Consider the following 26,915-nt stretch of genomic DNA (forward strand, 5'->3'; position numbering starts at 1 on the left):
GCTCTCTGGTTCCTTCATGACTGGTGCAAGACCATTTCCGCTCCATGAGACTCTGTCCCTCTTGAGCAAGCATCAACTGCTACCCCTTAACACTACTCATAAGTCTATGTGCAACCCATATCTCCACTAACCCCACCTTTTCCTACTCAAGAGTCTGCGTGTATCCCATTGCATTCAAGCAATCCCAGTCCCTCCACTCCCCTTCTGTGTCTGTGCTCTGGTGTTCCATGTTGGGCTCCAGCTTCCCCACCCACAATCTTCCCTCTGCCTGCCATATTGCCCCACCCAACTTCCACCCCCAGCACCACCACCACCAAACACTACCATACCCCCTTCACCCTCATTTCTCCATCTTTGGTTCCCAACCCCAACCCCCACACCCTGCCTCCCCCGCCCATCGGTCGCCATGCTGGTTTCTGTTTTAGGGTGCGGCCCTGCCTGAGGCCTGCAGTACACAATGCTGTCATCCCAGAGTATCCCAGTAGCCACACTGTGAGCAGCCCAGCTCAACACCCATGGCACCCACCATGAGCAGCCCAGCTCAACACCCCCATGGCACCCACCATGAGCAGCCCAGTTCAACACCCATGGCACCCACAGTGAGCAGCCCAAGCATAAACTCCCACCACTGTGTGCTACCATTGGCAGCACCAGAAGCCGGAGCTGTACTCCAAATGTTTATTTGAGCTTGAAGTCACATGTGAAGTGAGGGTGGACTTCTGCACGCCACTTATATCCAGCTGTGAGCCAGACCAGTCTGATTTCCCGCTGGCATGGCACATAGTCAGGAGGGGAAATGTGATTCCGGCGAGTTGCATTTTTAATGAGTATTCATGACATGCTAATGTATGCAGATGGGGTTCCTGTTATGGGCCAGTAGGAAATCTAACCCACACTCAGCCAGCCATGAAAGCGGTGAGGGGAAAATTTTGACTCGTTTTCCCACCAGCAGGATTCCAACTTTTGGCCCCTCCATGAATTTTCAACTCCAACTCACTGTGAAACCTACCACTGGTAGGACCGAAAAATTCCACCCTCTGTTTTTTGTCCGTTAACCAATCCTTAATCTATTCTATAATGTATTACCCCACTCTTATAAGCCCCAATTTTGTGTAACCACCAGCCATGTGGGACCTTATCGAATTCAATCTGAAAATACAAATATACTTCTACTGGTTCTTACCTACTTGCAGATTACACCCCAAAAAACTCCACTGCTTTGTTAAATCTGATTTCCCTTTCATAGAACTGAGTTGACTCTACCAAATCATATTAGGATTTTCCAAGTATCCCATTACTACATTCATAAAAATAGATTCTAGCGTCTTGCCTACAATTGATGTCAGGCTAACCAAGCGATAGTTCCCTGTTTTCTCACTCCTGCTTTTTCTGCACAGCAGAGTCATTTGCTATTTTTCAATCTATGGTGACCATTCTTGAAATTGGGAAATCTGGAAGATCAAAATGAATGGGTCTGCTATTTCTGTAGCCACCAATTTTAAAAGCCTCGGATGCAAGCTATCAGGTTCAGGAATGTCCTGTGATCATGAAGGTGCCATATAAATGCAAGTTCTTTCTTTTAGCTACACCTGATGCTGCAGATGCGATGATTAGCATCGTACCATTTAATGCAATCTAATATCCCTGACAATCCTTCTCTGATCCTGCTTGTCTTCCCCCAGGGTGCACCTTTCTGGAGAACTTATTGGCAGCAGAAATTCAAGTGAAACAGCAGTTTCCTGCAGAATTGTGATTGATGAGAATCCGGTTTCAATTGTAGCCTGTTCACACCAACAGCAGGAGCACATTACACTTTGCATGAAAGCAGAATTGAAGTCTGAAACAATTAGAGAAAAATTCATGTGAGTTAAGTGTGTTACGTTCTTCTTTATTTCAACAGAAATGTACCATCATACACAAGGATTGGTGAAACAACAATGTGGGTTCTTTAATTGAAGATAAGACTATATACAGATAATGTTCACTGAGGGCTGTGAGGCATATGTCTGATATCGACCACAGCTGCTTACAAACTAACTACTGGGACTAATACAGCATATCCTGTTGACTGACAGTAATGACTGACAGTAGTTTAAGATACATTTCCTTAAAGGTATATGCACATCATGTCATAGCATCTTTTTTCTAATTAAAGCTTTACCTTTAAAGAATCAAACTATTTACATGAAAGCAAAAGAAAATAACATTGTGCCTGAATGTACTTTAACACAGCAATAAATTTACAAGTCTCTGAAACATATCGATGGTTTGTTTACCTGTCTAGGCTTAGGTATGGGGATCTTTGCTGGACATTGCTGTACATTTTCAGAATTCTGGTTAGGGTTGCTTTGTTTATCATGCATCTTGGACCGTGCTCTAGTTGCAATAGGGTTATTTGTATTTCTGGTAGTGGTATTGTTTTGATTTAGCACCTGTTTTGTCGCACTCTCATGCCATTTGGTGTTCGTACTTGATATGATCTTGTTTCTGGGCATAGGCTGGTAATTTCTACTGCATTCCAGGTGCTATTAGTTGGGTGTTGTACTTGAACTTTCTGTCTGATGTTCAGCTTGGGTAATTCATCATCTGCGTGCTGGTCATGGCTTTCTTTCATCTTCCCCTGTTTTTCGAGAAATGCATCACACACTCCTGGGAATATTGATGAGCGATGACTTGGGAATGTTGTAAGCACCTATCTGCCAAATAGCCATTCCACATTGGCTCTGCAATATGAAATCCGCAGGGTTGGAATGGGTATACTTATTCGTTGAAACAATGCGTAGCCTGTTGGCTGATGATCTACATTGAAGTGTTGGTGATCTTCTTCCAGTGCATGCACAGGATTTCTCATGATGCATCTTGTGGTCTGTGGTCTTGGTCATTGTCTTGACGTTGCCATGGATGGTGACCAAAGACAGGCCCTTGCACGCCAGTAAGCCTGTGATTACTGGACCTGTGGTGTCCACAATATAAAATATCGAGTGTGGCCAGAATTAACTGTTGTAGCAATACTTGGATGTAATGGATCCCAGTGACTGAATCCCTGAGTCATTGTGCGCAGTCAGTTTGGCAGTGGTTGATTGAATCATCACTTGCCACTTCTGTAGGCACATATATTTTAGTGTACAAAATTAAAGAATGTTTGCATCTGCACTGGTATCCAGTTTTGTATATAGGTTATGCTGACCCTTTATTTCTGGGCATACAATCTTGATGGTGGCAAAACCTTCTGTTGGCATTACTGTGCCAATACACTCTTTGATATTCACCTGTGCTGCATGTTGGCTCACTTTGTGTGTCGATAGCCTGGACATCCTTATCACCTTACTGTGTAGCTTGGCTAGACATTTCATAGATCTTGTTTGGTACGTGCTCTTGGATATTTAGAATGCTGTATCTATCTAGCCTCTGTTTGTTGCTTCTGTGACATTGAACCACTTGTTCTGGCCTTTGCTTTCTGCATTGACATTTCCAATATCCTCTGGTGCCACATAACTTGCATACAGCATTAAAAGTTGGGCATTTTCTTAGTGTGTGCATAAGTTCTTACTGCCCGTTTTGCTTACTAGGCTTGCCTGCATTGGCCATTGTGCCAATGGTGGATGAAGTTACATAACCTGCAGATTTTGTCTATCCTTTAGTATGGCTTCATAACTTCTCAATCAATTATTTAATGGATAAGTGCAAAGTCCCAGCTTCTCCAACAGTTGAACAGACCAATAATAACAGTCAATTTTTTCAGAAAGCGCTACACAAATCCATGTTCAAAATGATTTCCATTTGTTGACTGGGGTATAAGCAAAAATTTAATAGCATAACATACTTTAGTGTTACTATCATGTATTCGGACCATCACCTTCAAAGCATTTGAAATCACCAAGTTCCTTTTAAAGCATACAGCAGACCATAATAATCTTGAAGTTTGCAGTTTCCTAGCTTTCTCTAGTTTTTGTTTTGATATTACACCTCATTATTCTGAAGTTTTTATTTTCTCTTCCTTGACTAATTTTCTCTCCTGTCTGCTTACTGTGTAGTTGTTGACTTTGTGCAGAGTCTGGTTTCCCAACTAAGCATCAGGTCATCTCAATTGCCTCACCCAGGATTTTATCATTCACATCTGCACATTGACAGCAAGTGCAGGCAAACCAATCAACTGCCAGGCTATCTACATCCGAGCCCATCCTGATCTCATTGAATGTCCAAGTGTGTGGACTTTCAGTAGGGGTCATTGGGTCATTCAATTGAGAAGTGCCACTTTTTGCCTCTGGCTGTTTTCACCCTCCCTAGCCCAGGTATTCTGGGTCAAATTGTAGAACCCATGTTTGCCATCCCTGCTGAGAGTGGCAAACTGAACATAAATGAGGGATTTCTATTATTGGTGAGCTATCTTGGGTGATACTTGTTTTCTTACTCTAGAAGAGATCTTGCTGAAGGCAATCATCTTTTCTTCAAAACTCTTTTATTTACATAACCAACTAGATACAAAGTTACAGAACATTAAAAGGGAGCTACAGCTCCTTTCCTAGTTGCTTCTCACTTGCCTTCTCTCAGTGAGTAACCTCACTATGACAGAGCTCCTTACCTACATGCTCAGTAACTATTATTAAAGTTAACCCTTTACCCTACGGGGACATACTGATGTGTACAGTTCACATACTGAAAAATATTGGATAAACTGACTGATTAATCCAGGGAGCCTTAAAAAAAATTGCAAGAAGCTTTAATGGTAGGAGCAATGTACAGCATCCCAACACAGGAGGGAAAGAGTTTTTCACACTTCAATATAACAGAACTAAGTTTTCAATGTTGAGGAAGATCTAAGCAAAGATCTTGTTAGGAACATAAAAAAAACAGAGACTGTCATTCCCACTCTGTGGCCTATCCTTCAGTTGGCACAACAGAAGAGCACACAAATGAGCCTGAGAAACAAATAGCTTGTTCATACTGCATGAATGGGTGGTTGGAGCTGTGAACATGAATCCCAGCTCTCCTCATTAAATGACACAGAGGAGGATACTGAAGGTTGTTCTGAGATGGTTCTTCTATCAGCGGACTTTAGGTGTGGTACTTGGTTAGTAGACGGTCTGTAGACATACTTTGTATCTGTTTAACACTTGTTTATTAACACTACTTCTAAACAGGTTACAGGGTAGGCATAAAAGCAAAATACTGTGGATGCTGGAAATCTGAAATGAAAACAGAAAATGCTGGGAAAACTCAGAAGGTCAGACAGCATCTGTGCAGAGAGAAGCAGAGTTAACATTTCGAGCCTGTATGACCTTTCCACAGAGTAAGCGTGTTGCTCCTTGGCATGGGGTTCCAACCTCTCTGAGAGACTCTTGCACAGGGGTTGCCAATCTTTTCTTTAATGAGAGCTACTTCTGATTAATGAAAAATATCCCGAGCTACTAAAACATATATTGAAAATACATGGATTGATAAGGGTACATATTAAGCCCAGGATCTTCAACACTGCTTATGGAAAGCCCCCAGCCCAGCAGGTTTTATAAGTCACCATTAAATCACCAATTTAATACTTGAATCAATTTTGTTGCAGATGATTTGTTAAAGTATTTGTTGAAAATTAAAAATCGTTCTCCCACTCTTGATGGAAATAGTATGTTGTTTGCCTTTTTTTGGATGGACCTGCCTCTGCATCCATGATGTCCTAGCAGAGTTGTGCTAGTTCAGATGGTCCTCGACTTATGTCAATCCTCACTTATGGCAGATCGCATGTTATTACTTATGGCGGTCGGACTTGCACTCCTGGAATGACCCTGTCTCAGGCACTGGTGTCATTTACAAAAGTTGGCAAACTAGTTAATTTGCAGCAGATAAATAAGTAGGTAACTTGAACCCTGTAATACTATTGGTTATTTTTCCAAATCTTATTGCGAGCTACTCATTGGCAGACGGCGAGCTACCAGTGGCTCACGATTGTCATGTTGGTGATCCCTGGTCTAATACATGACGGACTGGTGTCAGTGTTACATCACCATCTACATCAACCTTTAGCATATCCCATCTGTTAACTCTTTGTACTATAAAGGTGTCCTGACAAAGGACTTCTACCTGGCACTTTAATCCATCTTTAGTTCTTAGAGGAGCTGTTAAAACTGACAGAAATTTACAATGCCACAGTTATTAAAATAATTAAATTGATATCCAGCCAATTGAATTGTCAAGGGAACACAAACCTATAAATCCTTTCGAAGTACTCATCGGTATCAGAGTTTTACTTTACAAGGAAAAATAAATACAGGTGCATTTCTAACGGGAGCAGAAGCAATGAGAACTCACTTTGCTGTGAAGGAAGGCTTTGGTTTCCACTCATAAATTTGAAATATAGATTCAACATGGAACAAACCCTTTACTCTTATATTGAAACAGTGTTCTGCTCCCTTATCATCAGGAGGTTTCCACTTGTCTGTCAGTTGTAGCATTTTTAATAAGGTGAAATGTTATATTCTAATGGCTCCCTATAGTCCAGAGTCTCCTTGATTCTCAAGGAGTCCAAAGTTGACTATAAATACAAGACAGTCATTAATAAATCTAATAAGGAATTCAGGAGAAACTTATTTATTGAGAAAGCGGTTAGAATGTGGACATTGCTATCACGTGAGTAGTTGAGGCGAATAGCGTAAATGCATTTAAGGAGAAGCTAGATAAGTATATGAAGGAGAAAGGATGAGGAGGTTATGTTTATGGGGTGAGATACCTGAAGAAAGGTGCAAAGAAGGTTGTGTGGAGCATGAACATCAGCATGGACCTGTTGGGACAAATGGACTGTTTCTGTGCATTAAATTCCATGTAATTCTAAGTCATTTAAATATAAGATGAGAACAATCATTTTAAAATGAATATGTCCAAGGTGTCAATACATTGCCAATTTTATAACAGTTTGCTTTCATTTTTAATATAATTTATGAGTAATTTCATTAATTTACAAAGGATTTGCTGTAAAAGATTGGCTCCATTATTCTCACAATTGCAGAAACATGTCTGTTTTCTTAAAATAACTATGGGCAGAATCTTCCGAGGAGTGCCAATGACTGTCGGGTTGCCACTCCACTCCTATTTACTAATCTTGCACAAGATCTCCACATTTCCCATCCAAACTTCTGAACCGGGCCTGCACAGAATGTGGGGCTGAATCTTTCCATCAGCGAGAATGGGGGCAGGGCCCACTTGCCGACGCGCAAAATGACGCGGGATGACATCGGGGGGACCCCCGACATCACCCAGTCCCATTTAAATCTTCAGGAAGGTGGGGGCACAGCCAAATCAGCTGTGTGACCGCCGACCTGTGAGTGGCCAATTGAGGCCATTGACAGGATCATTAAAACAATTAAAGGACCCACCCGTCCAACCTTAAGGTTGGTGGGCAGGCCAGGAGCCCCGGCAGGCAATAGAAAAAATATGAAACCTCATCCAACAGCGGGATGAGGTTTCATGCAGGGTTTAAAAAAAGTTTAACAAAGTTTTAGTGAAATTTATTAACATATCCCATCTCATGTGACATTGTCACACGAGGGGGACTCGTTAAGGGTTTTTTTGTTCTATTTTTAAAGTTTATACAGCTGTCAGCGATCTCCCTGAGGCAGCAATTAGCCTCAGGGAGATGTGCACTATTTCGTGCGCATGTGCAAAAGAGCGCACTCTCGCATTTGGGGAATCTCCCCTGCCTGCACAGGAAGTGCAAAACGCTTCCTGCCGGGTGTCACGCTGGGCGGGCCTCAATTGGCCTCCCCACGTAAAATGGCGGCGGGGCCCGCTTCTCCTGCAGGGATCGGCTCCCCACCCGCCGGAGATTGGGTTGGGCCCGCCCACCCAATAAGCAGAAAATCCTGCTCATGGAGTGTAGAGTCCTCTTTAATCATGTAGCAGCATCCGGGAAGCCAAGCCAAGCCCCCTTTTTACAGCACTAGCATTCAGCAAGTTAAGCCATGGGGGTAGGGTTAATGGGGTAGTCAGGTGGGGGGGCATAGTCAGGAGGATCCGGGGGTAGTTGGAGGGTAGTTGGGGGTGGCGGTATTCGGAGGGTGGGGGTATAGTGGGGGGTAGTCGAGGGGTCGGTGGTTGTCAGGGTGTGGGTGGGGTAATCGGTTGGTGGAGGGGTAGTCAGCGAGGTGGAGGGTAGTCAGGGGTGGTAGTCCGTGAGTCAGCAGTACAGTTATCCAGGAGTTAGACCTGGTTTTAATCCTTCTAACTATTCCTGGGTAACTACACTGGCAAATAAGTGAAAAGCATCTAAAGTCTCCGACTTTAACTCTGAATTTTGGAGGGTTTCAGATGCAGACTAATTACCCATCGGAAGTCCAAACTTCCTAGGCAATTCTTGCAATGTCAATGCATGGGGACTTCTGAGGGGTCCTCTAGCACAACTTGGGGGGTACTGCCTAGCTACAACCATCCAGAGAACAGAAATGCTGGACCAATATTTTTACTGCAATGACCATATTTTAACCATAAAATATTCCTTTATTGATCTCCTTTGAATTGATTACTCTTGGATATTTGTAAAATGGAATTCTGGCCCAGATCTCAACTCCAGGATGGGTTCTGAAGCCTAATTTATTACTTAATTCAAATGAAACTTTGCACAATGCTGAACAACATGCAAGAACATTTTGTTGAATATTAAAAGTAGGTACAGCTCTGTGCAGAAGCACAATACTTGTGATTCTCTCACATTTGTTATAACTGGTCCACGGGTGAGGCTCCCCAAATTTGTTATGATCCCAGACCAGGTATCCCAAATTGTTATGCTCCTGGGTGAGGAAGAATGAACTGGCTCCCATTCTTTATTCAACCCCCTCGGTTGGTCGCAACAAAGTTAATTTAAAAAGGATCCCTTCTCTCGTGGATTACCTTTTCCCAGTCCAAATGCATTTATGTTTTAGAAGGAGCCAATTTAACCAGGCTGTCTTGAGTCAAAGGAAGAGTGAGTTTATTAGTTATGTAATGAACATATATTTTTATTTCTGTTGGGCTGTTGTAAAGAACATATCTTTTTATTTTCTGTTGGACTGTGGATTGGAATTGGAAGGCTGCAGGTTGAAGGGCATGTCCGCTGGAACAGGATGAGAGATTTACACAATGTTGCAGTCCTGGAACAGAGTGTGCCATGAAAGACAGGATGGCGCTGGAAAGGAGTCCTGGACCAAGGGAGCTGCTTGACAACAGCATTTTAATTGGCTCTTGACCAGGTGACCAGGTTTTATGTGAGAGCAGAGCAGAATAGCTCCTAGCCTGAAAGGAACAAGACCTAAAATCTCTTTCTCCTGTGCGTTGAAGATTCCAGTAATTCCACAATAATAGCTAGCTGTTTTTTTTTCTCCTCATATCTCTATAACCTGCTCTCTCTGAAAACCCCTGTCAAGAGGCAAAGATGAATATCACTGTTAGAGATATTGAAAGGCAAGTTCTCAACCAGTTAACTAAATACTGAAAATACTGGAAGACCACGTCGTGTCATCAACAAAAACTGAAAGGAATTTGGAAGACATCGATCAAAATCAACCCATTGAATCCTGTACTCTGGAATTGGTGCTATTGAACTGTTTTATCCCACCCTTAAAATCTATGATTTATGTGTCCTAAATGTATTGTATGTGTGTGTGTAGGGATTTAAGAAGTTGGTAGAGTCTAAGTTATAGTGTTAGAAGTTAGCAGTTCATATTTCTTTCTTTTGCCACTGGTTAACGACAGTTTGTTCAATAAACAGTTATTTACATATTAAGTTTACAAACCTGGTGCTTGTATTCTGTTAACCTAAATTATACAGTTAGGTGGAATTGGGGCAATCTGGTGCTTTGATCAAACTTTTTCACATTTATCATGGTTCGGGGAACAGTGAGGCTTGATATTACAGTGCACTATCCCCAGTGAGTCGTGACAGTTACTAAACACAAAAAAATAATAAAAATGTAACACACATACACAGAGATTAGAATTGAAAAGTGAGTCCAAAAATAAAAGTTAAACAAGATATATCAATCAGCCTTCGGCTTGTCCATGAGGAGTACATAGTGAAACGTTGTGGCCATTAACTTGGATGATTCCAGTAGAGCTGACTTTGGCAATTGAACAGTTGGTTTGGAGATTCTGGGTTCTACAGGTTTGCTGAAAGGAATTTTCCTGTTTCCTTTTCAACTGTGGCTTTGCTGACTTGTGACTTGCCTCCAGCAATCAGAGAGAGACTGCAAGCACAGAGATGCCTAGCTGATGTTTTTCAGCAGTGACCTGCACAGGACACACAAGCACCTGAACAAAACACCAAAACTAGCACACAGTCACTAGGGTTGCAGTTGGCTTTTTTGTGTATTCCTGAAAGGGAAAAACAAACATATCTTTCACCCAGAAACTGCTTTCTTTCAACTCAGATCATGTTCACACTCTGGGGTATAACTCAACAGCAGATGGTTTCGGCTGAGATGGTAATTAGTTATTTTTGCATTGCATCACTTCCTTTGTAGTATCTTTGTCTGAAGGAGGCCTTGATGCCTTTTTAGGTGTAACATTCAGTTCTCTCTGGACTAGTTGGTCATAAGTAATCCACATAGGAATTTTCCAGCAAGTGGTTACGTTACAGTCTCAACCATCTTTTGTTTTTAGGCCCTTTTTAAAAAACACGTCTTACTCAAAAGTTGCCCATAAGTAATTCAGGGCTATGATCCACGGTCATGACACTTCCCCATATGACAAATGAAATGAGATGCATTCTCATTTCATTACAAAAGGAGAAAAAAAATTAAATATAAACCAAAAACATACTCACATACATATTCATTCTCCTAGCCTTGGTTATCTCTTCAGTTCTAATGAGTCTCTAAGTTCCGGACAGGACATCTGCAATTGCATTTCATTTCCTGGTGATGTGGGTGATTTTTAGGTGGTACGGTTGGAGAAACAAACTCCAACAGAATAACCTGGCATTCTGTGTCTTAAACTTTTCCACAGAGGTTAATGGGTTGTGGTTAATATAGACTGTGGCCTCTCTGTATCAATTTCAGACATATATCTCAAAGAATAAACTGAGGGTTTCCTTCTCTGCTGTGGAGTACCATCTCTGATGCTTTTTTAATTTTTTGGAGAAGTAACCAATTGGTCCCTCTACCCCTGATTCATCTTCCTGGAGAAGGACAGCCCCTACCCTGATGTCACTTGCATAGGTGGTTACTTTAAATGCTTGATTAAAGTTCAGAGTTGCAAGCACAGGCTCACCAATTAAATGGCTTTCAGTTTTTGGAAAGCTGTCTGGCATTTCTCAGTCCATACTACCTTTGCTTTTTTCTGCAGTAGGTCTGTCAGTGGGACAGCTACTGTGCTGAAGTTTGAGACAAACTTGTGATAGAACCCACACATCCCCAAGAACCTCATGAATTTCCATTTTGTTGTGGGAACGGGGAACCTTGCTACTGCTTGTACCTTTGCAGCCTTGGGTAATGCTTGTCCTTGGCCTACTAGGTGTCCAAAATAGGTCACCTGAGCCTTAGCAAACTTGCTGTTTGCCAGAGTGACAACTTATTCAGCTGACGGTACTTTTTGGAAGAGGGCTTCCAGTTGCTCTAAGTGAGTTTCCCAGGTGTCGCTGCACACTAGGGGGCATCTAGGTATACTACGCAATTGGATAAACTCGCCACTACCTGGTTCATCAACCTTTGGGGCATTTCAGTGTCCAAATGACATGTCTCGACACTGGAATAGCCCATTTGGAGTTATGAAGTTGGATATCTCCTTCGCAGTCAAGGGAACCTGCCAGTATCCCTTGAGTAACTCTATCTTTGTAAAGTAGGCTGCTTTACCTATCCTATCTAAGCAGTCTTCCAGCCGAGGTATCGGGTAGGAGTCACTGCATTAACTTTTCGGTAGTCAATGCAGAACCTTGAGAGCCGTCCTGCTTGGGAACAAGCGCAACTGGGGAACTCCAGCTACTGCAGCTAGGCTCTATTAGTTGGTGCTCCAACATGTAGTTAATCTGCCAAACCTGGGCCAGCTTCCCTGGGCCTAGATGATAGGGATGTTGCCTTAGGGGAGGGGCCTCTCCCACACCCAGATTATGTAGAGCTAGTATGGTGCAGCTTGGCTTGTCCCTGCATAAATCATTAAATGCCATGAGCAGCCTCATCAAGTCTGCTCACTGTTCTGCACTTAGGTGGGTGAATAAGGAGTCTAAGTTTGCTAGTATCTCTGTGTTGGTTAGCTGGATAGTAGGAGGTTGAATGTGGGCCTCAACCACTCCAGTCCAACCCCACTGTTACCCTCATCCTCTAGGTCGGTGGCAATGGGACAGACCATTACCTGCTTGTCCCCTTCTAGACTGTGATTAAGCTTTATCATGTTGACATGACACAGCCTTTGCCTTTTCACCTGATCTGGGATCACAATTAGATAGTTTACTTCTCCGAGCTTCTGTGCTACTCTGTAAAGGTCACTGAACTGGGCTTTTAAGGTTTCACCCAGTTTCGGTAGGAGTATTAACACACAATCTCCTGGCTGAAAGGTTCAGGCCTTGGCATGTTTGTCTGCCTGTTGTTTCATGGACTTCCTCCTTCTGTTCTAAAATTTGCTCCTTGATTAGTTTCAGAGGCCCTCGCACTTGATACCTGTGAACTAATTCAAACCTAGCAAAACCGGTGACTCATTGAGTGAGACCCCGGTAGTGAACAGAAGAAAACCTAGGCCTGAATTTTACCCTCGGGGTGCGCCCGAGGGCAGCGCAGCTGGAAGTGAATGTAAAACTGGCTCCTGGCTGAGATCACATTATGAACACGATCTTCCGCTGGGTGGCCAATTAAGGCCTGCCCAGCATGAAACGTGGCCACCGCATGCGTTCTCCATGCACTGGGAACGCATCAGGTGCCGGGTCCAATGTAGATCCGGCAGGGTATTCAGAAACAGAAGAGGCAGCTCCCTGAAGGGTGCAAGGAGTTGTGGGGAAGGCTGAGGGAGCTGGCTGGAAGCTACTCAAGCAGTAGCAGTAGCCTGGTGTACAGTCATGGCCTCAGCACTTGGAAGTCATGGAAGGCGGGAGGGTAACTTGGGTGGGCACTCTGCCCCCTGTTTCTCAGATGAGTGCCAGGGAGAGCTGGTGGAGGAGGTCAGTGCCGGACATCTTAATGCCCAAGGACAGCAAGGGAAGGCTGCCCCACCTGACCAAGAAGGCCCGGATAGAGGTCGCCACCCAGGTCAATGGACACGATGTGGAGCATCACACGTGGCTTCAGGGCTACAAAAGGTTCAATGATCTGCTGTGGTCAGCAAAGGTAAGTGCAGAAATGGCATGGACCATGGAACTCTAGTCAGGTGCCCATTTCTCAAATATTCAGGGTCAAAGAGTGTGTTTAGCACTTAAGCTTGTCCTGCCCAAGGCTGGGATACAGCACTACTGGCCTCAGTGTATTGCCACAGATGTGCCATGGTGACAACACCTGCCTAATGCCCAGGTGGGAGGATGGGTTGGAACCAGGAAAGTACCCTTCAGGGAGGGGAAGCAATAATGAGGCTATGTTTCCCTGTCAGGAGAAAAGAAGTCATAACACTGCGGAGCGCTGCAGAACGGGTGGGAGGAGTGACAAATCTGCTTCCTCACGAAGCACGAGAGCGAAGCACTACACGTGGAATGCCACTGGCCAGCTCGCTCCTACAGCAGTGGTGAGGCGGGGGTCTCGGATGAAGGTAAGAGTGCAGGTGACAGATGTGTATACGGTGGGTACTGGAAACATAACGGGCTCCTCTCATCAGAAACTGAACTGTCGTAGCCAGAGAGCCCATTGAAGCTCCAGTGCAGATGGCACTATGCAGCAGGTCTCCACTATCTCCTCAGTCCGCCTAGCGTGTATAGTGACTTTGATGATTGAATGTCCTGATCTTTTGCCTTCCTCTCGCAGATGTGTCATCCACAGGAGCTGTCAGCAACCCTGAGGACCCCCCACTGAGCTCCAAGGAAGACATCACACTTGCACGTCACACCATCTCTCTGAAACAGGCTCCAGCACAGATATTCACATGTCAGTGGCATTAGCTATTCAGCTCCATGGGTAATGCAGAGCGGTGAAGGCACATCACACTCACTTGAGGAGCTGGCAGAGACTGAGAGGCCCCAAGGAGCAGACAATGGGAGCACAGCTGGAGACCAGGACCATGTTGCGTCCAAGGCAGATGACGAGCCTCTGAAGTTGTCCATCAAGCGGCAGATGCTGGATGACCAGCAGGATGCGCAAGGGAGCTGGCAGAGATCCATGAGGGCCTGCGTGCCATGGTCTCCATCATGCGGAGCATAAGTTCTACATTGGCCCTTAACACCAAGCGCACAGCACCTTCATTGAGAGAGTGGCGGCTTTCATGGAGATCCAACTTCAGGAGCAGACTCAGTGGTCCCTGGGGTTACACTCGGGCCTACAAGTCCTCACACAGTCAGTGGCCTCAGGAGGTCACTGCCACCATGAGAAGTGGAAGAGGCACCTAGTCTCCCTGCTAGGTCCCCGTCCATCAATGGTAAGCAGGGAGGTGCAAACGCCCCTAACACTGGCAGATGAGCTGCCTGTCGTCTCTGTGGAGTTCTCTCAGGGTGCTCTGGGTGACTGCACCAGCTCCTCCGCCCCGCTGCCATTGGCCCCTGTATCTGATGATTCCACAACGTCTGAGGAGTGCCCAGCCTTGGGGCTAGATGCAGCCTCCCAGGCGCAGCCTACTCAGGCTCCGATGGCCAGAGGATGACCGCCAATGTCATCAGGGCCACCAGGACAGCAGAGTCAGCAGGCTGCCTCCAATACCACTGCCAGCGAGAGGGAGAGGCACCAAGACACAGCACTCTCAGACATTAGTTAAAGGCACCTTGAACACAACAGGGGTGTTTTTTGTGGGGTTTTTTCTCTCATGTTATGGATGGACACTTTACTTGTTCTTTGTTCATGTTAAGAACCATAAACATTTATTTTGTTTAAATGGGCTGAGTAGGTTGGATGGTTTGAATAGGTGCCTGATGCAGCACAGGCTTGTAAAAGTATGGTTTTTTGTGGTGCTGATGTACTGGGTTGGGTTCTCATTTACTGGTTATTAGCAGAGGAGACAGTGTCAATGGCCTGACGTGGCATCGATGCCTTGGATGCCTAGCAGAAAGTTTGTTGGATCAAAGGGTCCCTGGTGACCCTGCCTCCATGAGGGTTACTGTCCTCTGCCTCAAGGTCCTCACCTTGCACCGTTCCAGGCTCTTCCTCTGAGCCAGCACTCAAGTCATCCTCCATGGTGAAGATGGTACACCCTCCAATCCAGCAACTAACACCTAGGCCAGTTGAAGAGGAGAAGTTACAATCCCCGATCATTCAGCGACCACAGAGACTCGGGCTTCCTTTAACCGGTTTTATTCAAGCATATGCAAGGGAGCCGCAATCATTCCTAGGAATGAAGGTCCAGCTCCCAGACTGATTACTTTTCATTACTTTTGCACTTTTTCTTATCATAACACATTTGAGTACATTTGAATATATCCAATCGGTAACTGACACACTGGTCCCATATTAAAACTATCTTATTGAGTACATAAACATGTGATTTTGCTAACCAATTATTCTAAAGGATGTATAAAAATTATATTATCCAATCAAAATTAAAACACGTACGCAAAGACCTTGGTTCCCACAACTCAAGATTGTTTGTGTTTCATCAAAGCCCCCTCTTTGTCTATTGTATGTCCTCCCACATCTAAGCTAAAACCATCTGCCCCTTCCCTATTTGAGAGAGGAGTACACCTAATCTAATTTATGTCCTGCTTGTGTCTTCCAGTCTGACTCTCAAGGCTGTGCAATGTTCATCTGGTAATCTTCACCTCTTAATATGTTTAGCAGCCATGTCTGCCTGGAGAGTTTAAGTGTTTTTCAGTAAATTCTTACAATGTTCTCTTTTAGCATTTTTAATTTTCCCCCAACAATCCGCCCTTTTGGCCCTTGGCAAAGCCCAAGCTGACCACACCTTAAGTTGAGAATTCCTCTTCTGGTCCTTTGGGTGGCCACTCGTCCAGATCGCCAGAGAAATCCTAAACCACCTGGTTGTATAACATAACTTTCCCTTTTCCTGTCCTCCCCCTTGAAATATGCAAAGGTCGGGGAACTGATGCACACCTTTGGTTTGTTACTGTCTGTGCTTGCAGAGTCCCTATCCAGGTTTAACGTTGGTAGCACAAAGTAAGTCCCCATAAAGAAACTCAGCCATTGAGTTGAGGAAGCACCATTGTCTTAAATGCTTCCTGAATCAGTAAAGCGGTGAATGTAACTTTGCTTGTGTTTGTAAATACCTCCAGCGTTTGGCATGAGCACACAATGTAATTTCTTGTTTCTGAACAACAGCCTCTAGTACTCATCAATACCATGTCTTTTACATAGAATATATATCCACGTAGCCCTACACGGAATACCATCCCCCCTTGATCTACTCCTAGGGACTCGAACCTATAGCTATTCTGGAAAGCCCCGTTTGGATGATGTTCTTGGGGAATGACCATGATAAATTTTATAATCCCATCCTCTCCTCCACTTTGAGGTTGTGTAATTACCAATTCCTGCCGCTTCTTGCGTAAATTTATGAGGTTTAATTGGTAAACTGACTCGAACATGTGTTTGGGAATTGTTCCGAACCTGATATCGTCAACGTCGGATTTTACCCCATCAATTAAATCTTGTGCTAGCATATCGCATGCCCTCCCTGTGGCTTGTGATTCGGCTGTGTCTATTATCCCTTCTGCGGTCTGCCTAAGGATCCGTAGCAGACCTTCTCCTTGTAGCTCCACGGCTGTCCCATGTGCACCGTAGTGCAGTCCTCGGGCGGTCTCAGCAGCCACCCAAGAGGCATCATCATTTAAGCCATAGATCTGACTGGAATTAAGTATGGAATTGGCACTCCCAAATAGCCCTCCGATGTCTCCTAATATACTTCTTTTTAACCTAACTTGTGCTTTTGCTGTAATTCCCGGGACGGTTCAAAATTTATAGTCTTCAACTACCCTTTTCAGTTGGCTTCTAGCCCATTTTATGGAATTCTGGTGGCTGTGACAAGTAGTATGTAACACTGACAGGAGTTCTGAGACATTGTATGTCACTTCCAAGGAGACCATAGTTACATCACGTAATAGTGGTTTTGACTTGCCTATCCTGACTATCCCATCCGGGGGATTTACATCTGGACATTGAGTGGGTCTTTGATATCCACACATAGTCAAAGTAAAACATTGTGTACCATAACAATCATGCCTATCTATTACATATTTCCATGCTTCTTGACAATATTGTCCCTCAAGACCCGCTTCCCAAACAAAGGGAGGTAGGTCTGTCCATCCAGCGGTCACATTAATCCCTTGATACATCCAAATGCTTGTTGATGAAAAACTGGTAGGGGGCGCGTACGTTCAATATTGTCTTTACCCTTGGGTAAGTACTACCATCCCATGAAGTTCCCGTTGTTACACTCAAGTGGTGTCAATCGAACTGGCTGCCCTGGTGCTGTTATATGTAAAGTACTCTTAAAACTCTTTGTGCGATCACACGTGGTGGTCCTGTTCCCAACTGTTCATTTGATATGTCCATGTGGTGACTTGATCCGTAATCCAGGTGTTGGGCTTTCTTATCCATTCCCCACTTCCTCCTTGAGGAAATAGTACATACTGCCCAGGGTGAAGGCAGGTGTCATTATTGACTTTGACCATTGGTGCTTCCCATGCTAGCGCTGACACGCCCATAGCCAGGATCACAGACCTTGGAAACATTAACATTGGCTCCCGTTGTCCAGGTTACCGCTTGGTGATTCATCATATATCTGTAACTGTGTGTAATGCCTCCATTTATTTCCCATTTTCATATCTACAAGTACACACATATCACCTGTCATAATTACCTCGTATGGTCCATGCCATCTGGGGCAAATCCTGTTCACTCAGGGCTCACCACATGGGGGATCCGTTGTTTCGCTTTGGATTTGCCTGTTTCCATATCCTTAATCATCTCTCTAACTTCCTCTCTCAACTCATGTAATTGCTTACTTAATTCCCTTACATTGTCCCATATACTTCCTTTCAGCGGCCCTACACATCCTCCTCCTACTATAATCCCTTGGGGTAATTGCATGGCCCTGCCTGTCATCAATTCAAATGGGGTGAACCCGGTGGTCCTAATTTGGGTAGCCCTAAGGTGCATCAGAATGCTGGGCAATACTGTGGCCAGCTGTTCCCTGCCTCCTGAATTGCTTTGGCTATAGATTTTTTAAAGTTCGATTCATCCTTTCCACCATCTCTGAGCTCTGTAGGCGGTAGGGAATATGGAACTTCTGTTTAATCCCCATGAGTTTACACGTTTCTTTAATAACACCCCCCACCACCATAAAATGAGTTCCCTGATCTGAATCTATCTGGGTAGGTGCCCCCACTCCTTCCAGTTTACTATCTCCTGCTGCTGTCTGATGTCAGACCTCAATTTCTTAAGCTGCCCACACAACTCTAAAATGCACCTTCTTTATCCTATCTTTCGAAGCCTCAGTATCTTCACTTCCAGTGGCAGTTCTCTCTGAGAGCCGCTTAACTCTACCTGTCATCAGGGTGCTAATCCTGTGGTCTTACTCTTTGTAGCTCGCATGCACATTAATATAGTCAGTAATGCATCTACTTAGCCTTTTCCCAGCTTTCCCTTTGCCTGTATCCATCTTGTGGTAAATTGTTGTTAAGTATTATTTCTCCTTACCCTTCAATTGCCTCAACTACAGATTCTGAATAGTTTTACCTCTAACGCTTTTTTTTTCCTGACCACAATCATCCTAAGATTCTCTAGAGGCCAGTTTCCTTATTGTTTTGATCATTTTAAATGTTTCCTTAATCTTTAGGCCATATTAACTATTCCATGTCAACGGGGATCTCTGTCTCTAGATCTTTGCTTATCTTCCCCTGTGCAGTTCCAATGTCTCAACTGATGGCCAGATTATCAAATTCAGTTCCCTTAAAACAGTTTGTACATTATGGTGTCCTCTTTCCCTAACTCTTTCTTCTACCCTTAATCCTTTCCTCATACCATTTTACACATGCAATAGCTACCATCTTATCTTGTTCAGGTTGTGTGGAGAGACCTTACAGTCCAATAAAGTATTCTCATAACAGTTTTAAAGCAGAAATCAGGCATTGACATGTCTTGCTTCCTTATCTTCTTCTCAAACAACATCTTATTGTCTCAAAAGTAACCGTTAAATTATGTCTGACTTTTTTGTACACTATCCCAGATTCATTAATTCGGCCAAAAATTGGATTTCTGCCAAACTTTGTCAATGTCTTGAGCTTAGCTTCACATTTTGGGAACAGACTTACAAATACAAAAGCTTGCAGCATTTGAATTAGTGCCAATTGTTGCAAAAACCTTTTAAATAAAAATTCCCTTTTGAGAACTTTATCAAGAACCAAACCTCAAAATTTTAAACTTTGTAAGAACTGTAATTTACACTACCAAAATTAAAATAATCTCTTTTTCTTTGTGTAATGATTTGTATCCAGATTAAAAGTCCCATATGTTTATCGACACATTCTTTATCTTTGGATAGCATCCTCGTTATTCAAAAGTAACCTGTTAAATTACATTGCACTTTACATTCCAAGATTGTCCCAAATTCAAATTAAAGTGCTTTTGGAATGCAGATTTCCTTTAATATTTAATTCATCTCTTCAAAAGAAACCCCTTTTTATCCATTGGAACTACCTAGACCGTGTATTTACGTCTTTTGGTTTTCCTAGAATCCTTTTGAATTTCAGGTAATCTTTTTTTCCCTCAGAATTTTAGAATACTAACTCATATGTACCAATCCCGATCAGCTTGGAAGCTGGTGATGAGGGTTATTCCCTACTAGTCTGCAAGGGGGTGGTACAAGGGTTGGTTCATCTCAAATAAAGGCAAGCCCTGTCTTACCTTTACAATATCTTCAAATTGTGATTTTTGCCAGAAATCTCAACTCAGATCTTATACTCAAAACTTTAAAATGTTTGAGTATACTTTTCCTTTAATCTAATATGGGGCTTTTGACTCTAAAGTGCTGAACTACACATACAAAAGACAATTCAGGGACGAAAACACATTAAAGCTCACATACAAATGCTTCCTTGCACACAAACACATATATAAAGGTATGTATTTATATTCCTATAATATTGAACTTAACTCTAAACGAAGGTTCAAGTAGCAGTGGGGGGAATAAAGGGATCTTGGAAGCTCCACCTATAGGGACAATCAAACTGACTGATGCTCCCATTTTCTCTGCTGTTGCCTGTCAGTGCTCAATAACACCCCTAGGGGACCCCCCTTTCTCTCTCTCTCTTCAGCACAAGCAGCTCTTGAAACTTAGCAAAAATTCAGTAGGGGACCTTTCAAGTCCCAATTATCCTTCCACATATTCCCAATATCTGTTGGTGGCTCCTGGGAGAAATCAATCTGCCGCTGCGACCGGCGCAGTCCAACCGAGATATTTCTAGATTAGTTTGTTGCAGATACAGACTCAGAATGAATACAGTAGCTTTGTCAAGTTTATCATTAGTCTGATCTTCCACCACTCCTTGGATCGTATCTGTGGGTCGCACGGCTGCCACCCTTGTTGTTTCATTTTGCTGATCAGCTTTCTATGCTTCCTGGCAAGGTGAAGGTCACCTCCCCATTCTGCAATGAACTCGAGAGAGGAGTACACCTAATCTAATTTATGTCCTGCTTGTGTCTTCCAGTCTGACTCTCAAGGCTGTGCAATGTTCATCTGGTAATCTTAAACTCTTAATATGTTTAACAGCCAGGTCTGCCTGGAGAGTTTAAGTGTTTTTCAGTGAATTCTGACAGTGTTCTCTTTTAGCATTTTTAATTTTCCCCTAACAGTGGCTTATGGAACTTCCTTGCTTTCCTCAGCCTTTAGTGGGTCCCCCCCTTGCCAGAGCCAGGTTGTGCAGGGCACAGCATGCGATGACTATGAGGGAGACATGCTCTGGAGGATACGGCAATACTCCCCCTCACCGGTCCAGGCATCTGAAGCACATCTTCAGCAGCCCGATGGTTCTTTCCACCACTGCCCTTGTGGAGGCATGACTCCTGTTGTATCTCTCCTTGGCCTCAGTAATTGGGTGACAGATTGCTGTCATCAGCCACCTCTTCAAGGGGTACCCCTTGTCACCCAGAAGCCATCCATCCACTAGTGCAGGAGCAATGAACAGCCTTGGTGCTTGTGAGTGCTGCAAGCTGTAAACATCATGTGAGCTAACAAGGTAACAGGCACAAACTTGGAGAATCTGTGTCCTGTGGTCGCAGACGGTCTAAACATTCATTGAGTGGAATCTCTTTCTGTTTACGAAAGCTCCAGGTTCACCTGCTGGTGCCTTGATGGCCACATGAGTGCAACCTATTACATGGGGGAACCCAGTCATCACAGCGAAGCCTCGTGCTCTCTCCGCCTGGCTTGCCTTCTCTGTCCGGAAGTGGTTGAACGTGCAGATGTGTCTAAAGATAGCATCAGTCATGAATTTGACACAACTGTGTGCAGCTGATTGAGAAACACCACACAGACCCCCCACTGAGGCCTGCAAAGGACGAGAGGCAGAGATATTGAGGGCCACGATGTCGCAGTTGGAGGCAATTTCCAGATCTATCATGTGACATATTGCTGTCACTGTGTCCCTGGAGAGACGTAGCCTCCTGCCACACTGGACCTTGGACATCTGGGGGTAGTTGAAGCACTGTCTGAACACTCTAGATGCTGGGTATGGCGTCTTTGGCGTGCCCTCCTGCCTTGGCCTCCCTACTGGCCCTGCACCAGCTGAGTCTGTGTCTCTTCTCTTGAAGGTCTGTCCCTGGGATGCTGCCTGCGTCCACCTGACCTCCTCTCCCTCCTGCCCCTCTCTTCCTCTTCAGAGCAGGTTCTACCTGCGGAATATACTATCCCCATTAGATGGGATGCAGAGAAGCAGTGCCTTGAAAATGAAGGAGAACTGTGCTGAAATGCTCAGGGAATATGAAGACCTGAGATTCTGAGAAGCAGGCTTGACAATCAAACGAGATGCCAAGAAACTCTGTGCAACTCTGTACTCACACAGCAAAGAACTGGCAATGAGAGAGAAAGTGCTGCTCGCCGGGGGCCTATTATCCCATCGGTGGTGAGGTAGTGATAAAAATATGAATTCAGCCCACCCGCTCTGCCCATGCGATGAGCTAAAAATCACACGGGCAATGTAAAATCATAGTCAATAGGCTTTTTAATGGCCTTAATTGGCCCTTTAATTGTCGGAGGGTGCTGCTCCGACTCCTGCACGTGCCTGCTAACCTCAATAGTGCACCCGTGCATGATGACATTGGGACACACACCCAACTTCTTTTTGGGCTATTTTATGTGCATTCGGTTCAGGCACACGCCTGAAACGCAAGGCCCTATTCCTTTACCCTAGTCATGGGGGTACATCTGGCAGCATGTCCCGATCGTTGTTTTTAAGGGTCTGGTGGTACTTCTGGAGCCCCCTGCGACTGCAGGTGATACGCTGAAGACTTCAACTGGGTCATGCCCAGATTCCATGACTTGCTGGAATTTTTGAACATGAAATTTGAGCTCTTATCCAACTGGATCTCAGTGGGCAGACCATACCAAGTAAAGGATTAGATGAATTCCCTCACCAAATATTGTTCTCAGGGAAACAGCCTCTGGGGAGTGGGTAGCCACGTCCATGATGCTAAGGATATACTGGTAGCCCCCTTTTGTTTTGGACAGTCCACTAACACCTTGCTGAATGGTTCCCAAAAGCCAGCATGGAAATCATAGGTGCAGGTCTTATTGCAGGCTGGGGTTTCCCCACAACCTGGCAGGTGTGGCAGGTTCTGCAAAACCTTATTACAAACCTGTGGAGGTGAGGCCAGTAAAAATGCTGGCTGATGCAGCCTTGGGTTTTGCATATATGGACATGCCCAGCCATCAGAATTTTGTAAGCTAGCTGCAACATTTGCCTACGGTACCCTGGCAGCACCACTAACTGGTGGATCACTGCTCACTCCTCATTTGCAGCCCAGTGGGAAGGTCTCTATTTCCTCATCAGCACCTCAATTTTAATGTAGAAGCGTCCAGGAGCTGCTTCTGCCTCAGCTTCAGTGTGTTGCAGCCTGAGCTAATGACCTGAATCTTGCATCCTGAGGTCGGGCACGTGCCTGACCCAAACGCACATAAAGCTGCGCGAAAAGGTGTCAGGCGTGCATCCCGATGTCATCGCACACACATTGAATATTGAGGTCAGCGGGAGCGTGCAGGGGTCAGAGCAGCACCCGCTGACAATTAAAGCGCCAATAAAGATAATTAAAATGTCTATTGACTGCAATTTTACATTGTCCATGCAATTTTTAAGCCCCTCGCACGGGCAAAGCAGGGTGGGCGGGATTCACGTTTTAATCATTTCCCCATCCGAGGGAATCTCTGTCAGGACATAAAATAAAAAGAGATATGTGGGGACAGGTCTGCTTTCAGGTACTTGATTGTGCTGCATGGGCATTTTTTGCAGCATTTTTGGGCTTTCTTTTATTATTTGGAGGTCTGCAGCTCCGTGAGGCAGCTGATTGCGTTCAGGGAGCTCAGTGAAAGCGCTCACCAGCACCCGTGGTGAGGTTAGCGCCCGCCCTCTTCCCACCCCCACTGGCAGTGCTGAGCCTTTCTCAGGTCGCCTTTCACGCTGGCTGGCCACTAATTGGCCAGTCGGCATGAAATCGTGGTCAGGGGCCCATTTTCCATGCACTCCTGGGACTGCTGATCGTGCGTGCCCACCGAGCGCAGTTAGGCCAATGTTTTTAACAGTGGGTCAGCTTACTGGGCTGCAACCAGAGAAGATCTATTTCTTACCTCCCTAGGGTCTTCTAGACTCCCAAAAAAGTTTTCAGATAGCCTGACCCTAGGGTCTTCTGTCTGCAGTGCCATTTCAGCCTCCACTGACGGAGCTTGTCTGGTCACAGACCATGTTCCCACACAATCAGGGAAAATACCAGGCACTTTCTCCCACAGTGGTTCTGTTTCCCTGGACTCAGACAGTTACTCTGAGATCACTGGGGATGCTATTACCTTTGATCCTGCCAGGTCATTGTGAGGACCAGGTTGACCCCATCCACAGGCAAACTGGAGACAACTCCCACAGTCACTGGTCCTGACACAAGGTTACATTCCAGATGAACCCTGTATAAGGGGATGGGCATGTACCGTCCTTCAACCCCTTTACCCACACCTTGGCACTTACTGCACTCTCTGGTGGGAAGGTCATGCTTTTTCCCAGCAGTAGAGTTTGGCTGGCCCCTGTGCCCCTCAGTATCACTACAGGCTTACTCACCTCACCCTAGGGAAATGTGGCCACCCTTCCTGTGGGTACAAAATCCTTGTAACTCTCAGGTATTTGTTTGACCTCATCCGCACTCTTGGGAGTGGATCTACAGGGATTCGCAGCCACAGTCAGAACTATTGCCTGGTCTGCTATTCCATCTGACTGACTACCATTCTCAGCATGGGGGTTATGGGCCCCGATAAATCCCATTAGTTTTTCCCATAACCTCCATCAGTTGGCCCAGATGTGCCCTACCTTCCGGCAGTTAAAACACACTTTTCATTTCACCGCCACCTTTTCTGTCCTGGGAGGGCTCCCAGCATTTCCCTCTCTCCCATGGGTGCTCAGTTTCCTATCACTCTCCCTACCTCTATCCTTTCCAGTTGGTTGGGGGTGTCCAATATGTCTGTAAGTAATTCGGGGCTATGACCCGAGGACATGACACAAGTCAGGCAAGTTTTTTATCATGCCCACAGAAAATTTGAACACATGATTCAGAGAAGGTAGAGGTATCTGTATTTTTTTTATTTTCCATGCAAAATTTCATGTAGCAAAACTATCCACAGGGCAGAATTGTCCCAGATTTGCACTAAGTGCAGTAGAGGGCTGGAAAAATTATGCTTTACCCGTCGGCCACAATGTTGGCTTTTCATGCCAGATCATCCCAAACCCGCCGTATTAATGATGCTTTACTGGGATACACAACATTTCCATGGCAGGTGGGCTCTGATTCGCCTGCAATGCTGTCCCCTTGCCAAGCACCACTTTATCACGCCAAGCACCACATTTAAAGTACAGCCGTGCTCAATGCTTCCAGCCCAAGACTACAGCAAAGAAGACTTCTCCCCAAAAGGCAAGAAGACTGCAGCCCTTGAGTGCCTTTTGGATGCCATGGAGGCCCACTGTGATGTCTTCTACCCCCACTCTGGCCACAGGAGGGGCAGCTACAATACTACTCTGGCTTGGTAGGTGCTGGCAGTGGTGATCAGTGCCAATACTGCACAGAAGAGTGTTGGCCATCCAATGCAGATAGAGGATGAATGATCTCATACCTGATGCCAGGGTGAGATAACCATCTCATCACTCTAAACCCACACACTCAAGCCCATCACACATTCATTGGCATCTCCCTCACTGCCAGCTCAAAGGACATCACCACACATTCTCACACACTCACCCTCACACCTCCATCTGGCCTCATCACCTCTGGAGACTGCCTCCTCCGCCCTCACCATCTTGAGGCCATTTGCACAGATCAACATGTGCCCCCATACATACCCTGAGATACCCTCCTTCCCCAGTACAATCCTTATCTTACAGCCTCTTCCCTTGCCTGAGGCCACTTCTCTCCCTTCCCCAAGCAAGACCTTGCCCTGCAGTCATTGAAAAGCCACCCACATATCGCTGATCGAGTAGGTAGACATCTACCTGTGAGCCTCCCTAAAGTGATTTGATGCTGTCTGTGAAGCCTGACGCTGATGAATGCAAGTGTTGACTCTAGCAAGGTAAGCAAACAAACCTTGAAGTCCCGAGCAAAGTGCAGCCTGCCAAGAGCACGCATTATACATGCTGTTGTGAAGCATGTTAGCGGTGGGCAGATGATTTAGCGGTGTGGGGTTGGGGGGGTGGAGACAATTCCGGTGGGCTGGCCTAATAATGATGTGCAGATGTATTACAATGAGGTTCCCAATGTGCGATAGTGGGAAACACAGCCCGCCATCAATTGGCTCAGCAGATGATCGCAAACAATCGTGCCCTATTGCCTGCTCACACCACCAAACACACCAACGCCAGCGGGCACAGAAAATCCCAGCCACAGATTCAGGATTTGTGAATAAGGCATGACAATGGCAATGTTGGTATAGCCTAGGGCACATGGTAAACTTCAAAACTCCCTGAGAGGGAGGCATGAGCTTCATGGAGCCAAACAGCTATTTTCCTTAATAAAAACAGAAAATTCTGGAAAAACTCAGCAGGCCAGACAGCATCTGTGGAGAGAGAAACAGAGTTAACATTGCGAGTCTGTATGACCCTTCTTCAGAGCTGTCAGACCTACTGGGTTTTTCCAGCATTTTCTGTTTTTATTTCAGATTTCCAGCATCACACAGTATTTCGCTTTTATCTTAGCCATTTTCCTTCCCTGGCACATCCCAACATATGAAGTAATCTTGACAACTTACAATCAAACTTGTTTCAATAAGTTCATTCGATACACAGTTCAGCTCCTCCTGGGCCAGCAGTGCATCACTCCACAGTGGAGTAGCTTGGTGCCGATCAGTGGCATGTTGTAAGGTCACGCCTAGGTATCTGTCATCCTGTTTAAGGCAGCAATGATGTTGACAGCTAAAGGTCTGCAGCATAGGCACATTCGATTGCCATGACTAGGAGGTGATCTGTCCATCCATAGAAGAAAACATCCTTAAGACATAGATCTAAAAATGCTTGAGCTGAACTCTTCCATCTCCTTCCCCATTGTAGACAGTATGCATCACCAGTACTTCTCAGATTTGTCGCTGTCCCCCTATGATTATCCTTTTCATCAATGGCCCTAGGCATCCAACTGAGCTGTTCTTTGGACATC

This window comes from Carcharodon carcharias, chromosome 9, assembly GCF_017639515.1.
Source record: "Carcharodon carcharias isolate sCarCar2 chromosome 9, sCarCar2.pri, whole genome shotgun sequence".
In the NCBI taxonomy this organism is placed as follows: Eukaryota; Metazoa; Chordata; class Chondrichthyes; order Lamniformes; family Lamnidae; genus Carcharodon; species Carcharodon carcharias.